A 15,460-nucleotide genomic window follows, 5' to 3' on the forward strand; every position below is an offset into this window, starting at 1 on the left:
TCTGTCCAGGCAACTCATGGTCTAAGCTACTCAGCAGCAAACAACCTGACTTGATGCTCACACAGTGAAATAGTGGCGCACACCCATGGTGGGAAACCAACTGCTCTTGATTTGTCTACCTGATCTGCTCAGTGGAACGGAACCCATAGCTAGAGCTGGGTCAGAATCATATCCAAAAATGAGCCCGCTCTCCATTATCAAGCTCCCACCATTCATGGGCTACAAGAGGGCCTCCACATATTACATTATCTCTCTAAAACAAAACAAAACAAAACAAAACAAAACAAAACAAAACAAAACAAAACAAAACGGTTATTCCATTTATCTGGTGCTAACTTTACTCTCCACTGGAGAATCTGCTTCTCTTTTTCAGACAGACGCAGATCCTAAGGACAGAACCACCCCATCATACCTCAAAAGGGCCCCAGTTGAAACTAAGAATAATTGGGGAAACATGCAAGAGTGCTGTTTTCTTGGCGAACCTGGTACCAGCACAAGGGTGAAGGAGATCAACATAGAGAATAATCAACTCCTACCAAACCAGATATCCAGAGAGACAGAGGCTCCCAAGACCTCATTGCTGAAGCAGACCAAAAGTGAATTCAACATGGCTCAGGGAAATTTTCAGAAGAGGGGGCGGAAAGACTGTCAGAGCCACACGTTGGGTTATGGTACACAGATACATTTCCTCCTACCCATAACTGATGGCTAGCCCCACAGTGCACGCCCCATATTCCCCAACAAGGAGGGTCCCTGCAGAGGGGGCAGTCAGGGAGGAGGCTAATGATGGTACCAACTTGATTGAGTACAAAACTGAAAAGAAAATTAAAAAAACATCCAACTGAACTCAGAACTGAAGATGATACAAAAGTGAGTCCAGGTCTCTGTCTTACACACTGCAAATGGAACTTCATGGAAAGGCGCACAAGAGGTGGTTGCCTTCCCGAGCTCTCGTCCCTCCCGGTCATCCAGTGCAGCCTGTCGGGTTCCCTGTTCTTCCCTGTGTCTCTTCACACGAATGAATGCCCGCACCCTCCTACCTCACGCAGGTGTGAAACACGGAACTATTATTCTGCGTCACCCCCAGTTTTCCATGTGCTTGAAGTGTACTTATGGTCAAGAAGCATTTAGAATGATTCCCCCTCCCCACCCCAGCTACTGAAGTAGGAAATTTCACAATAAGGAAATACAGTGAGAAGCTCAGAGGGAAACTCCCTTGGGTTCAAGCTTGAAAAGTCCTGCTGTTGTGTGGTGTGGCTTTATGAAAGGTGAAGGTGGGGTGAGCTGAGACACTCCCCGCCTCCCCATTCTCTCCTTCCATCCTAGGTGCCACCAAAGATACTGCTCTGGTCCCAACTTTTCACTTTGCATTCCAGGGGAGTGAGGTCAAAGAGGCTGAAGGTCATATTTATGCAGCACTGACAGTTAGGAAGACATGCCTTAGGGCAAGTAGTCAGGGTCCAGGTGTTATAGATAAGGGGACTGAAACGCAGGACAATTAGGTGAAATTCCTGAGGTCTCATTAAAAAAAAATGTCAGCCCCAAGATTCAAAGCTGATGACAGCCCAACCCTCATCCCAGCGACTCCTGGCACTGCCACGCCCCACTCAGCCAGCCACGGCCGCCCGCTGCGACTCACGCACGCAGTGCGGTCAACCAGAAGCCCAGCGCCCGAAGAAAACACAACCGCGTCCCTAGTTTCTCTCCCGAGGCTCACATGTTGAAGATGCCCATGCAGAGAGTTAGGGGGTGAGGGGGAATCCACTGCTCACAGGGGCCACCAAGCTCTGGGGCGATTGCTGATTTCTGGGCATACATGAGTCTTGCCTGGTCACATCTGCCTCTGGGGACCCATCCCACACACCCTCCACTGGTGCACGCACTCTTGGCTGTGTGCTTTTGTGTTGGCTAGTTCATTCTAAAGGACGACTGGCTGCCAAGGGTAAAATTTCATTAATTTCACTTCCCAAAGCTACTTTTTCTTTTTTTTTTTTTCTCCTTTTGGATTACATAAAAGTGACACTCCTTTTGCCCCATTAAATCCTGGAGTGGAGGCAGGGTATTCATAAAACCTTCTAGCTCGCTCCACTCCAGTGAGCCATGACTTCGCTACCTTCCTGTTTCCAGACGCACAGCTTAGGTCTGAGCTCTGGCAGGCAGTAGGAACAATGGCCTGTCCCCTCTGCAGGGAATGTGCAATACACACACACACACACACACACACACACACACAGAGAGAGAGAGAGAGAGAGAGAGAGAGAGAGAGGCCTGAAGGTTGGCAGTCAGGCCTCCACCAGTGGTCTGGGGTGGGCCTGTTTTTATTATATCCACTCCAAGAACGCTTGGCTCCCTTCACCAAAACCAAACCCTAGCGCTGATCTTAAAACTTGTCATGTCATGTTGAAAGGAGACTGGTGATAAATTGTACTCTGTGAACCGAATCTTGAGTAGTCAATTATCTCTGTTTTATGATTTTCTTTAGAAGTGACTATGGCATTAAATGAATTTTGTGACATGCTGGGTAGCCAACACATCCGATTTAACCTCTGGTTTTCCTAACTTGCAATGCGAGTTCTTTCAGCTTCCCTACCTTGCTTGTCAGTGTCTGATAAATACCACCACGGGGAAGGAACTGCTCGGAAGGAGCTCATCAGGGTACAGGACTGGGGTAAGATTGGGTGCCCAGCCCCAGGCTTGGGGCGTGTTCCTGAATCATTCCCTCACCTCTTCAAGGTCTTGTCTTTCTTCTCCGTCATAGGAGGGGTTAGGCCAGTGACCTCTTTCAGCTCTGATTTTAGTGTCTGTTATTTAAGAACCAGACTTAAAAATTCACTTGAGGTTGAGGGGATTCAAGATTATAATTTATATAAATATTTTACTTATAAATAACAAAAAATTATCTTCAGGGCTGGAGAGATGGATCAGCAATTAAAGGCACTTGCTTGTGAAACCTGACAGTCCATTTTCAATTCCCCAGTACCCACATAGACACAGATGCACAAAGCGGTACATGCACAGAGTTCATTTGCAGTGGCAGGAAGTCCTGGCATTTTCATTCTCTCTCCGTAATAAATAAATAAATATTTGTTAGAATTTAAAAAATAAAATAAAATAAAACAGTTAAAAATTTTTTCATCAAAGGAAAGAGCTAGGAAGTAGCTCACATTAGTTGAAGTATAAAGTGTGTTTATTTATTTATTGGCCATTGGATCAACATATGAATTCAATAAGAAAATCAGGTAGGAATGGAAATTAGCTTTTCATGAGGCATTTTCAAGTTTCCATGAAATAGTTACTTGAGGGCTGGAGGGATGGCTTAGCAGTTAAGGCACTTGCCTGCAAAGCCAAAGGACCCAGGTTTGATTCTCCAGCACTCACGTTAGCCAGATGCACAAGGTGGCACATGTGTCTGGAGTTCATTTGCAGTAGCTGAAGGTCCTGGTGTGCCCATTCTCTCTCTCTCTCTGCCTCTTTCTCTCTCAAAAAAATTAAATAACTAAAAAAATAATTACTTGAAAATTACCAGTAGCAATTCTCAAGTATCTTTCTTTGGCATAATGTATATGAAACAGACACACACACACACAAAGCCAAAAACAAATCAGCTTGATAACTTCCATCCAAGATTGCAGGGTGCCTATATAGACACAGTCAGTTTGGGCTTAGCATCAGAAGACCTGCATTCAAATCTTGCCTGAGACGCATCTCCAAGTCTCAGTGTCCTTAACTGTGCAAGGGACAAAACGACCCTACAGATGGCACAGGGTGACTGGGAGGCTCTAAGAAGCTGCGAGACACGCAGAGAACCGCTGCATCAGAGAGAACTCTGACCAAAAAGCCTCTCCTCCATTTGGAGGGTTTGCTCATAGCAACAGCTGGAAAACTGTCGGAGAATGGGAACAGCTGTTAGTAGCATCAAGTCAGTTTTTCATCACTGTGACAAAACGCCCAAGGAAAGAAAATTTGCTTTGGCTCATGGTGGAAAGAGGCCGGCTGGCTCCACTGCTTTAAGGCAGGAGAAAGCTTCTCACCCGATAGTGAGCGAAGAAGCAGAAAGTACAAGAGGAGGGGTCTGGGACCAAGACAGACCCTTCAGAGGCTTGTTCTCCATACTCTACTTCCTTCCTCCAACTAAGCTCCACCTCCAAAGAGCCCGTTCAGTTACAAACTCTTCAGCTGGGGACTGAGCCTTGATGACATAAGCCTTTGGATCCATTTGATAGCTAATCACATCAAGCTGCCTTCAAACAGACTGACTCACTCACCACTACCAAAAGGTGCCCTTTCATGGTAGTAAAGAACACAAAGCCAGGGACTGGAGAGATGGCTTAGCAGTTAAGGCATTTACCTGCGAAATCTAAGGACCCAGGTTCAATTCTCCAGGTCCCACATAAGCCAGATGCACGTGGCGGTACATGTGTCTGGAGTTTGTTTGCAGTGGCTGGAGGCCCTGCACCTATTCACCTATTCTCTTTCTCCCTCTCTATGTCTCTAATAAATAACAATAAATCTTTTTTTTTTTTTTTTTTGGTTTTTTGACGTAGGGTCTCATTCTAGCCCAGGCTGACCTGTAATTCACTATGGAGTCTCAGGGTGGCCTCAAACTCATGGTGATCATTCCTACCTCTGCTTCTCAAATGCTGGGATCAAAGGTATGTGCCCCCATGTCTGGCTAAAAACAAATCTTAAAAAAAATAATAATAAAAAAAATAAAAGAATGCAAAGCCAGCATCCCCATTTGGAGGCTGGCAAACAACCCAGAGCTCAGCAGCCCAGAACCACCATCTCTCCTTCCTCTCGCTCCTCTTACAATCCAGTCTGGTATCAAGTACTTGGGATGTGCTTTGAGATGCTCTGGGTGATAACCATCTCCTGCATGTTCTCCATCTTAGTCTGAGCTCTCCTCATGCCTAGATAGTGAAACTTCCCAGCTGGGGTCTCTGTGCCCAGGGTCTGCTGTCCCCAAGCCATCCTCTGGGTTGCCCATGACCTTCCTAAAGAGCAGGCTTCTTCAGGATCCACAGACTCCAGCAGCCTCACATTCCTCCCCTGTGCCGTGGGAGTCCCTCCAATTACATTCAGAAACGTGCACGCTCACTTCAGTCTCAAAGCCTCCACTCTGGATCCCGCTCCTGCCTACAGAGGCTTCTTTCTACCTCCTCTGCCTATGTTGATGTGATTCATCCATCCCAAGCTCCTTTTGGCGCAGGGCTTCTTATCACCTGGGGGGCCTGTTCAACACAGATTGTCTCAGCAGACGGAGGTGGGCTCGACTCTGTATTTCCAACAAGCGCCTAGGTGATCCACCACTAGGCTGCTGGCCCACAGACCCTATTCTGGGCAGCAAAAGCTACAGACTCTGGCTGGGGGAGAGCTCTGGGGGGGTTCAGAGGCACATAGACTTGGGTTCAAGTGCCATCTTTATCAGCCATCAGCCATGTGACCTATGGCAAATGATTTCCATATGCAGTTGTGAACAAATGACGCGATGAACTTCTGAGATATTAGACACGATTCTTTTCAAGTCTTTCCCTTCGCTCCCCTGAACTCATTCATCCTCGTTGTTCTTGACTAAACTTCTCTGATAATCCAGGCATCTTATTTCTCATTCCACCGAGTTTTATTGCTTCAACAATGTGTATGCACATAGGCGTACATAAGTCAAACCATATGTTCTTTGAGGGAACAGTCATATCCGATTTTACTTCTTTCGGCACGTAAACATTTGTAAAGCTTTTCCGTGCAGCACCGTGCGCCACGCGGCACTACCGAACATGGTCCTCGCTCAGCTCGCTGCAGAGGCAGTGCTGCTGGAGGCTTGGAGCCAGGCTTCAGACCCAAGGCTGGTTCTGCCCCTCACCAACTGCATTCCCTGTCTAACCCCAGCTAGCATGTCTGCTTCTCAGCTGCCTTACCTGTAAAGTAGGTCGTCTTCCTCACACCCTAGCCCTGGAAGTTTAGATGAGCTGTGGGCAGTGAGGAGCAGATGCGCTAGACCTCAACAGCAGCTACGATGAGGCACCTTTCCCTGAATCCAAGCCACTTTCTTTTCCCATCAAGAGGCGAGGTCTGCACTCTCTGAACGGAAGCTGGCTTCCTGAGTGACTTGTGTCAGTGTGAGCCTAGGTCTCAAGGGGCCCGGCTTTCACTCCCCCCACCCCTGCAACTACAGACAGCCTGAACCAGCCCCAGCCTGTGAACCAAGGGACACAGCTGCTCTCTAGGTGACTCAGGGGACAGCCAGCTAATACTCAGCGGCAGAGCCACCTTGGTGACCACAGATGCACGGAGAAGCCTGGATGAGACCAGTTACTCATCCAGTTGAGCCTAGCCCAGACTGCTGACCCACAGAACCATAAGCTAAATAAATAGTGGTTATTTTAGGTCATTATGTTTGTTACAAACACATACGTGTTCGCTAATGTTGGGTCATCTGTTAAACTGCAGCCCTAAACTAGTACTTATATATAGGCAAGTTCTCAACACACAGAGACAACCATACTATAGGGTAAAGGTACTTAATAGAAAATGAATTTTCCATACTACTAAAATGTATAATTTTTAGTCAGTGGCAAGAAGAAGACTAAACAAAGGATTGTGACTAAGACTGGTCCCAGTAGTTTTTCTAAATGGGCAAGCCTATGAACTATCATTTAAAATTCTTGGAATTAATTTCCTCATCTGTAAATTAAGGTGGCTAGAGAAAGTAGCTTTTAAGGTTCCTAAGGGGGGCTGGTAAGATGGCTCAGCAGTTAAAGGTGTTTGCTCGCAAAGCCTGCTGGCCTGGGTTTGAGTCCCCAGTACTCACATAAAGTCAGATGCACAACAGGGCGTATACATCTGGACTTCATTTGCAGCAGGAGCCCTGGTGTACCCCTCTCTTTGCTCACAAATAAATAAATATATATATATTTATGTATAAATATACATAAATGTTTATATCCTGTATATATTATATATATTAAATATATGTTTTAAAAGACTCAAACAAGGCCAGGCTTGGTAGCACATGCCTTTAATCCCAGCACTTGGGAGGCAGAGGCAGGAGGATCGCTGTGAGTTCAAGGCCACCTTGAGACTGCCAAGTGGATTCCAGGTCAGCCTGGGCTAGAGCGAGACCCTATGTCGAAAAACCAAGATAAATAAATAAATTTAGAAAATTAAAAAATTCAAACAATTGACGGTGCATTTTCCCAAAATGCAGCATTTACTTGCAAAAATACAAATCTGAACCCAATCTAGGTACATTTTTAGAGGCACAGGGTTTAGTCACAGACACACCTCGCTATGTTGCCTTACCCCCTACAGCGGGTTGTGACTGGAGCACTTCCCTCACATGACACAGCTGAACCCTGACTGCAGGTGGGTCACCTTGCAGGGCACTCATCAGAAATCAGCAGGGAAATCACGTCTTGTAATGACAAGGATCTACAGGTGAAGGTCAAGTATGTCCTTTTCTTTCTTTTTTTTTTTTTTAATTCTTTTTGTTCATTTTTATTTATTTGAGAGACAGAGAGGGACAGAGAGACGCAGATAGAGAGAGAATGGGCGCGCCAGGGCTTCCAGCCACTGCAAATGAACTCCAAATGCGTGTGTCCCCTTGCGCATCTGGCGAACATGGGTCCTGGGGAATCGAGCCTTGAACCGGGGTCCTTAGGCTTCACAGGCAAGCGTTTAAGCCATCTCTCCAGCCCTCCTTTTCTTTTTTTGAGGTAGGGTCTCACTCTAGCTCAGGCTGACCTGGAATTCACTCTGTAGTCTCAGGGTGCCCTCAAACTCACTGGGATCCTCCTACTTTTGCCTCCCAAGTGCTGGGATTAAAGGCATGCGCCACCACGTCTGGCCTCAAGTATGTTCATTTGTTGCAGGGAATGTCCTGGAGAACCGAGGGTGCTGGCCATCTGACCGTTAAATAAGGGGGAAGACAGTTTTATAGTTTTTATGTTAAAGAATCAAATCTTTGCTACACTTATTGCACTTATTGCAGGTAGAGTTCTCAAATGTAGGGAATTCACACCAGATTTAGAAGAAATTTCAAAAGAATGATCTACTCTGGAGCTCAGGGACAGTAAATTAAAAAAATAATTGAAGTGTAGAAATACACATTGCGCTCAGCGGTGGGTCAGTTACTAGGGCGACTCTAGGCATTATGGGTCTCTTACAGCCGTGTTCTGTAGATATAGTCAGTCTTTATGACACACAGCAGGCCATGGTTTAGTCAACTTTTGGGGAAGGAAGGCACAAGGCTATTTATTGTCTGTCCACTTAATTCATGCTAAACAATCAAAAAGTCAGGGTATTTTTACTCCCTGAGAAATTTAAGGTACCTTGGAGAATGTATGCATGAGCTCAGCAATATATCTGAACTTTGCCTTAATCCTCCAAAGTTGACACTGAGCAGCAATAGGCTGTTGAACATGTGGCTGTAATTGGCTCATTAAAAAACAAAAACAAAAAACTTTTTTTTTTCTGCGACAGAAATAAACTATGTGGGACTCCAAAGTAACTAAACTTCACAGAGGAGGGGCACTGCAGTGACATGTGGTTTATGTTTACCAACCTGGAAAAGAAAATATATTTTGAAATGTTGTGTAAGTTAACATCAAAGACTGGGGTCACTCATCATTTCTTATAGCTCAGACTAAATGACATAACATCTTTGTAAAATGGATTCGCTTCTCCCTTCTATCTCACATGGAACTGAGGCAGCTGCCTTCGGCCTTGTTGGTGTTTTCTCCATTTCACCCTCCTCCTTGTGGTCGGAGTAAACCTAGAGAACAGAGATGAGCTCTGCATCAACTCCTTCAAAGATGCCTCCCAAGACTAGACCCCCAAGACAGGGCCTGTGTGCCCAGCTCCTTGCAGACTGCCTCGTGTTACTGGCTCTCCACACCTGCAGTTTCTAAGGCCAAGCCAGGGCTGATTTGATTTTGGAATGTTAGAGTTCAATGCTCATGGTAAAATTGAAGACAAACTCCTGTTAACAGAAGCCATTGCTGCTCAGCAGCCCATGGAAGAAGATCTCCCACAACACCAATTCTGTATGCTAAGCGATTTTAACTGTCTGCCTCATAACACACTCATCAGGCTAATATTTTAAGTATATTTTAGGATGGGATCATTTTGATGGGCTACCATCCTTGGAAATTGAAAATCCAAGTGATGTGGGACTGTGATAGTCACAGGTGGAAAAAATGTCAGAAAATGAGGGAGTCGATTTTCAGTTTATTCTCTTCAGTCACACTCGGACTAATCAGATGAAGAAAGGCTTTATTTAACCAAGGGCCAGCCTCGTTCCACGGTGAAAGCTGGCCCTTTGGAAAGACCATGTCCCGGTCCATCTGACCTGCAGGCAGTGAACACTCCGAGCCTGTCCTCCCTAGCTCTGTCTGCAACCAGATAATCAATGTAATAATCAATTCAGGAAGGACAAACAGACAGCAAGCAGGAGGTAGGTACTCTTTATCCAAGAGCCCTCCAAAGCCCAAGGTCCCGTGTTACTGGGAAACTGGGTAACCAGGAGAATGAGAAACACAGTCTAGAGAGAGGAAACCAGCTCCTGGGAAGTGGCCGTTCAGTTATTAGGAAACTGGAGTCTTTTCCAAGAATTAGTTGACAGGCTCTGGTGTGCCTCGGGACACCTGCTCTGCCTTGGCCCAAGAATGCCTTCTGCCCAGAGCCTAGTGAACCTACCACCTCTGGCTCAGGGAGGCGCTCCCTGGGGAGTTGGGGAATCATTCCATTTTTAGGATCTTAGCAAATGCTTAGTTTTTGTTTGGCTTTGTATTCCAGATGTGTGCAGATTCTTTGGACCATAGCTGAGATTAGTCATTTTTATTTTTAGACATCATTAAATATCAATCTTTAGAAATATTGACAATGAGTTCCTGGGGCCAGGTGGAACATATTTGCGGAATAAGTTTAAAGAGCATGATCCAAGGATGAACAGTGTGTGTTCAGTGGGGGGGGGGCAAGGAGAAGCAAGACACATGTCCCCTTCCTGTGTCCACGTCTGCTGTTTCTCCTCAGCGAGGCTCAAAGCTGCTGCTCCTTAAAGAGCTTTTACACTTCAGAAAAACACAACTAACCCAGGACTCTGCTTCACCTCTAGGGTTTCAAATTTCTGTTTCACTTATCTGCGGGATTTGACAGAAGGGTGTTTCAAAGGCACTGGCATTTAGAAGGAGGGTTTTTAACATACACTTCTTAAAATCGTATTAGATGGAAGATTATCTAGAAGAAAACCTCCCAGAAAATAAAGAATTCACTATCTTAAAAAAAATAAAATAAAGAATTCACTATCTTCAAATCTCTTTTTCTCCCCCTCTTGTTCCTTACAATAGCTCATTTGCAGCCACACAGGACACTCACAAGCCCAGAAATAGTGAGAGGAAGAAAATGTCCCTCCCCTTCCCCTTCAACCACCTCCTAGACTATCTATTTTGTCTAAAACCATCGTGCAAATGCGTACACCACGATGGAAAGATTGTAAATGCTCTGTCACCGGAGAGACGTTGATTTTTGTTTTGCTCTCAGGACAAATTGCCGTGCTGGGGGAAAATAAAACATTGCAATCTGCTTCATATTACTGGGAAAAACTTTTCCTCGGTGTTTTTATGAAAAATCTCACTTCATCAGAGCTGACCAGGCCAGTGAAACTCAGGCGATCGACCTGGGAGATACGTATTAAATGTTTTAACGACGGGAGACCGTTTTTAACTGTTTGCCCCTGGCGCCCACCGCTCTGTGCCAGGCACTGCCCAGCGATGCCAGCCCACCATTCCCCTCACCCTCGACGGTGGCGACCCAGGGCTCCAGCACCCCATGGGGACGAATCCAGAGGAACCCAAGGACACTGCGGAGAAACAGTGGCGGCGGTCGAGCGGAAACATTTTTTTTTTTATCCCCAAACGCCCCGAGCTCGCACGCGGAGAACGGCGACACCGAAATGAGGGCGCATCTCGAGCACTCTGTGCCCAAATCCAAGTTCGCAGGTGCCGTGGAAAAGTTCACTCAACGGGCGGTGGAGGAGGTGGGGGTGGGGAGACTTAAAAGCAAACCCGTCTCATGCAGCCCATTCGACGCCCAGCTTCACAAACGACTTAGTTTGGAAACATTGCAAGACACCCCCCCTCTTGTCTCTTTCTGTTGAATTTCATGCATTTTTTTTTCCTTCCTCCCAAGTCATCCAACTACGTATCGCCTGTGGCACGTTATCATCTCCCCCCACCCCTGCAGCCCCCTTTCAACCCCTTGTGCCCTCCAGGTGACTCCCTCTCGGGGGAGCTAGGGGCGAGGGGGCGTCCCCGGAGCCCGCCTTACCTGGGCGCGCGCGGCGGCGGCGCGGGGGTCGCGGTGCCCATGGCTGCGCCCGCGGGGCGGCGCGCGGGGAAAGGCGAGCGGGGCAGCGCCGCCGGGAGCCCGCCGCGCTCGCTGCAGAGGCCGGGACCCGGGCCGGGATCGGGGCCGGGGCCGGGGCGCGGTCATTGGGCCCGAGCGTCACGTGGGCCGGCGGCGGGCGAACCCCCTCCCGGGCCCGGGGTAACCCTTTACCTGCGCGCCCCGGTCCGGCTCCCCGTGGGCGGGCAGGCGGGCGGGAGGCACCACCACCCCCACCCTACCCCGAGCGCGCCCGCCCGGCCTTCACTCCCGCCGCCCAAGGTCGCGGGGACACCTCGGCGCCTAGCTTTTCTTTCTAAGACGCAGCAGGAAGGGAACGGGGCGAAGGGGGGCGGGAAACTTCCCGGGACTCTGGACTCAAATGCAAATGCACACCCCTTGGGAAATAAAGCTTTACAAACCCTCGCTCTGGTGGCATTCCTGGGGCGTGTCGCCTGCTTGGGTGGCCCGAGGTGGCTGGCCTTTTGGGGGGGAGTGGGGCGGGGGGGGAATGTTGGGGGCGTTGGTTACCACGCGCATCCCCCCGAGCTGCAGGAAATGTGGCGATTCCTTTGCCAACTGCGAGGGGAGGAGGATTGGTTGCTTGATCCTGAAAGTTCTTTTCACCTGCGCTCCCGATTGCTACGAAAATGAGCGAAGCAAGGGCGCCATCTAGCGGTCTCGCTTCTCTGCGCCCTAAGGGATGCTTGAGAGTTTGGATAAGAAATAGGGATGCAGCGTCCAAAGGTGGATCCACGGCCCTAGGTTTTACACTGTGCCTGCCCAGAGGTTCCAGCTGCACTCCCAAACATTTGTCACATCCAGTGGGAGGAGATCAAAGTTTCTGGACCTTCTGAGTGCTGTGCAGTTTAAATATTTTATTGGGTGAGGAATGGGCACGCCAGGACCTCCAGACACTGCAAAGAACTCCAGACGCATGCACCACTTTGTGCATCTGGCTTTATGTGGGTACTTGGGAATCGCCCCCCCCCCCCCGAGTTGTTAGGCTTTACAGGCAAGCGCACTTTAACCGCTGGGCCATCTCTCCAGCCCTCCGTGCACTTTAAAATACTAGATTTGTGAGGGCAATTATGCCGTATGGCATTTCCTATAAATAACTGCTAGCCTGATGTATAGTGTCCACTGTTTAGTGGTCCGTTTATCAGTGAGGTCATTCTGATTAAAAAAAAAGGGACTTAGTAGTTTGTTTTGGGTTTTTGAGTGTGCTTTATACACTGGTCATGTCACCAACTGGCTGAATTTGGTAAAGATACAACTTCTCCTGTCTTTTCTCAGGCATATATATATATTGATTCGTGAGCAGATTTGTCAATATTGCTCCAAATTTGTGAAATCGAAAATACTGGATTATGGCATCAGCTTACGTTGTAACAACAAAAACATCACCTCACCATAAAGGCATTGCAGTCAGAAAACTGTTTAGAGTTCTCGGTGTCATGAATGCTGAGTCCAATTGCCTGCCTGGAAGTCTTAACTCTCTAAGCCCAAACTTACGTTGTGATTTTCTCACTTTCGTTTCCTATCCACTTTCCACCATAATTCTATCATGCATTTAATTTAGGCTGGAACTTGGAATTAGCTCAGTTTTCCCTCTTCACCTCCCATCTGTCCCCATTAAGCTCCAAAATGACCCTAAATAGCTTCTTCTCTCAGCATCTTCACTGCCACTGATTGCAAAGAAAGGTTCCATTCTTCGTACCTTTGGTCACTGCCACAGTCTTTACAGATCTCCCAGGTTCTGGTCTTTCCATCTCTAGTCTATCTGACAAAGCGCTTGTCTGAGACATTCATCCCAGAATATGGGCCATTCCCCTTCACTACCCCACCACCCGCGACCATGCTACTGAATACTTAATAAAGTATGAAGTCCAAGCATAGCATTTGAAGTCATCCAAAACCTGCTTCAAATGTTTTCGCTTATGCAGTCTCCTTTTCTGAAATGCACTACATTGGCATGTAAGTACCTTCCAAGCTCCAGTATCTCCTCCTATGGTCCATCCCCTTCAATTCCCAGCAACTGCCTTTCATTTTTTGTTAATTTTTAAAAATTAATTAAAATTTTTTAATTTAAAAAATAAGTCTTATGTCTAATGATTATCTCTTTTCGGTTGTGGGATTCAGGACAGAAATCATGCAGAATTAATTTTCAGATTCTAGTGAATATCCTAAGAGCCTAGATAAATAAGTATGCAGTGTTTGTGACTGTTGGAAAGAAAAGGAGATTCAAGTAACAAACTCTGTCATTAGGAAATGCTTTTATGCAAATATTGATGATCAACTTCTCCACATTTTTTCTAAGAACCAAAGAGAAAAAAAAAAGAAAGAAAAGAAAAGAGGTTAATCTTCAACCTAACTATTCTAATGGAAATCCAAAATGAAATAATTCCTCAGCATGGATAATTGAATAGCTTTTTATGGAAACAAACTTTTAACAGAGGTTAGTGTCTGCCATATATAGATGAGATTAATAATGCTCTTAGTATATTTATTTATTTATTTGCAAGCAGAGAGAGCCAGAGAAGGGGGAGGGAGAGCATGCCCAGGGCCTCCAGCCACTGCAAGCAACTCCAGACACATGTGCCACTTTGTGCATCTGTTTTATGTGGGTACTGGGGAATTGAACCCAGGTCCTTAGGCTTTGCAGACAAGCACCTTAACCACTGAGCTCTTCCTCCAGGCTACTTTTTTTTTTTTTCGCATTTTTGACCCCTTAATTTTAAGTTTCCTTGGGAATACTTGTTTCCTGTGACTAGATATAAGATTTAATTGCCTAGACATCAGTTAAGCTCGCCAATGCTGCCTTGTTTGCACATTTTTGGGGAAGGGTATATGAAGGGATTCTCAGATCTGTGATCTGTGATGTTTACAAAAAGCGTCTGGGAAGGTTTTCCTTGGTCTTGCTGTCTTCCCCAGGGAATTTGTGAATGGGACTACTCTGTGGCCACTCTCTTCCTTGCTTTGTCCCCAGCTCTAGGGGGAATTGTCCTTGAACACGCACACAGGGAACTCATTTCCTCTCTGTCTTCTGGTTAGGGTGAAGTTCTAGAAGGAACAAGCTATTTGGTTTACATTTGTGCTCCTGATAAAAATCCATGATGAGATAAATCTTTGTTGAATGGATTCATCACTTCTTTCTGTATACCTGAAAACAAACACACAAACCTTAGCCATTTTTGTAGTAATTCCCATTGATCCTCAAGAAGCCAGCTCCATTTCTCATCTGCACCTTAGTATCTTTGATGTCATTGTCACTAAGGTGCCTATGGTTACTGAACTCTGCACTTTCATGTACTTTGGGCAACTTGTAAGACATGAATGGTACATTGGAACCCTGCTCAACTCTTCTCTCTGGCCCATTCTTTCTGGCTTCCTCACTATCCATGTCCCTGCCTCACAGGGCTGCTGTAGACCATGCCCGTGAACTCCAGCAACAATGCCTCGTGGACTTCTTATAAGCACTCGGTGACCATGGACAATTATCACTATTCAAGGTCTCTGCTTCTGTTACAGGCTGGGGAAGAAATTCAACAACCCACAAGCCTAAGTGGTTTATCTTTTTTATTCATACAAACAATACATACACAAGACTGTACATTGTTTGAAGACTGAAATAATTTTCTAGTGTAACAACTCTGTAACAAAATTTAACTAAATGTAACATTTATGAAAATATAAATCTCTGATTGGGTAATTGTTCCCAACAATACAAAGTTTACATAAAAACATTCAATATGAGCTATCAGTTGCAAACAAGTTAGGAAAAGAATCATTCAAGTCACTTGTTATACTCTATGGGCTTTTACATAGAACATTCACATACTACATTTAATCCAGCTAGGAGTGTTGTTCTTAGAAATGTATGCTGTGGAGGTGCCACTGACAATGGCAGGCATAAGAATGTGTTGACTGTAGAGCTAAACTCCTGTAGAGCTAGTAATCCACTCCAGGTGATCAGTATGTGGCTTTCAGCCCTCTCTGAGCTCCCACTTCATGGCTGGTATTGAAACTAGGAGAAACACGCTAATAAAAAGTATTTCACCATGGAGTGAGGCGTTGAGAT

At 46.3% G+C, this 15,460-nt stretch overlaps 1 protein-coding gene across 1 annotated transcript in view; it reads right to left on the minus strand.

The window, feature by feature from the left end:
* The window catches only part of C11H4orf19 (chromosome 11 C4orf19 homolog), a 114,758-nt gene extending 102,939 nt beyond the window's left edge, over positions 1-11,819 (minus strand). The window contains exon 1 of the mRNA XM_004656110.2: positions 11,802-11,819. The gene's annotated coding sequence lies outside the window, so the exon portion shown is untranslated. The remainder of the gene's footprint in view (positions 1-11,801) is intronic.
* Positions 11,820-15,460: the final 3,641 nt, after the last annotated feature.

The sequence above is a fragment of the Jaculus jaculus genome, chromosome 11, assembly GCF_020740685.1.
Source record: "Jaculus jaculus isolate mJacJac1 chromosome 11, mJacJac1.mat.Y.cur, whole genome shotgun sequence".
In the NCBI taxonomy this organism is placed as follows: domain Eukaryota; kingdom Metazoa; phylum Chordata; class Mammalia; order Rodentia; family Dipodidae; genus Jaculus; species Jaculus jaculus.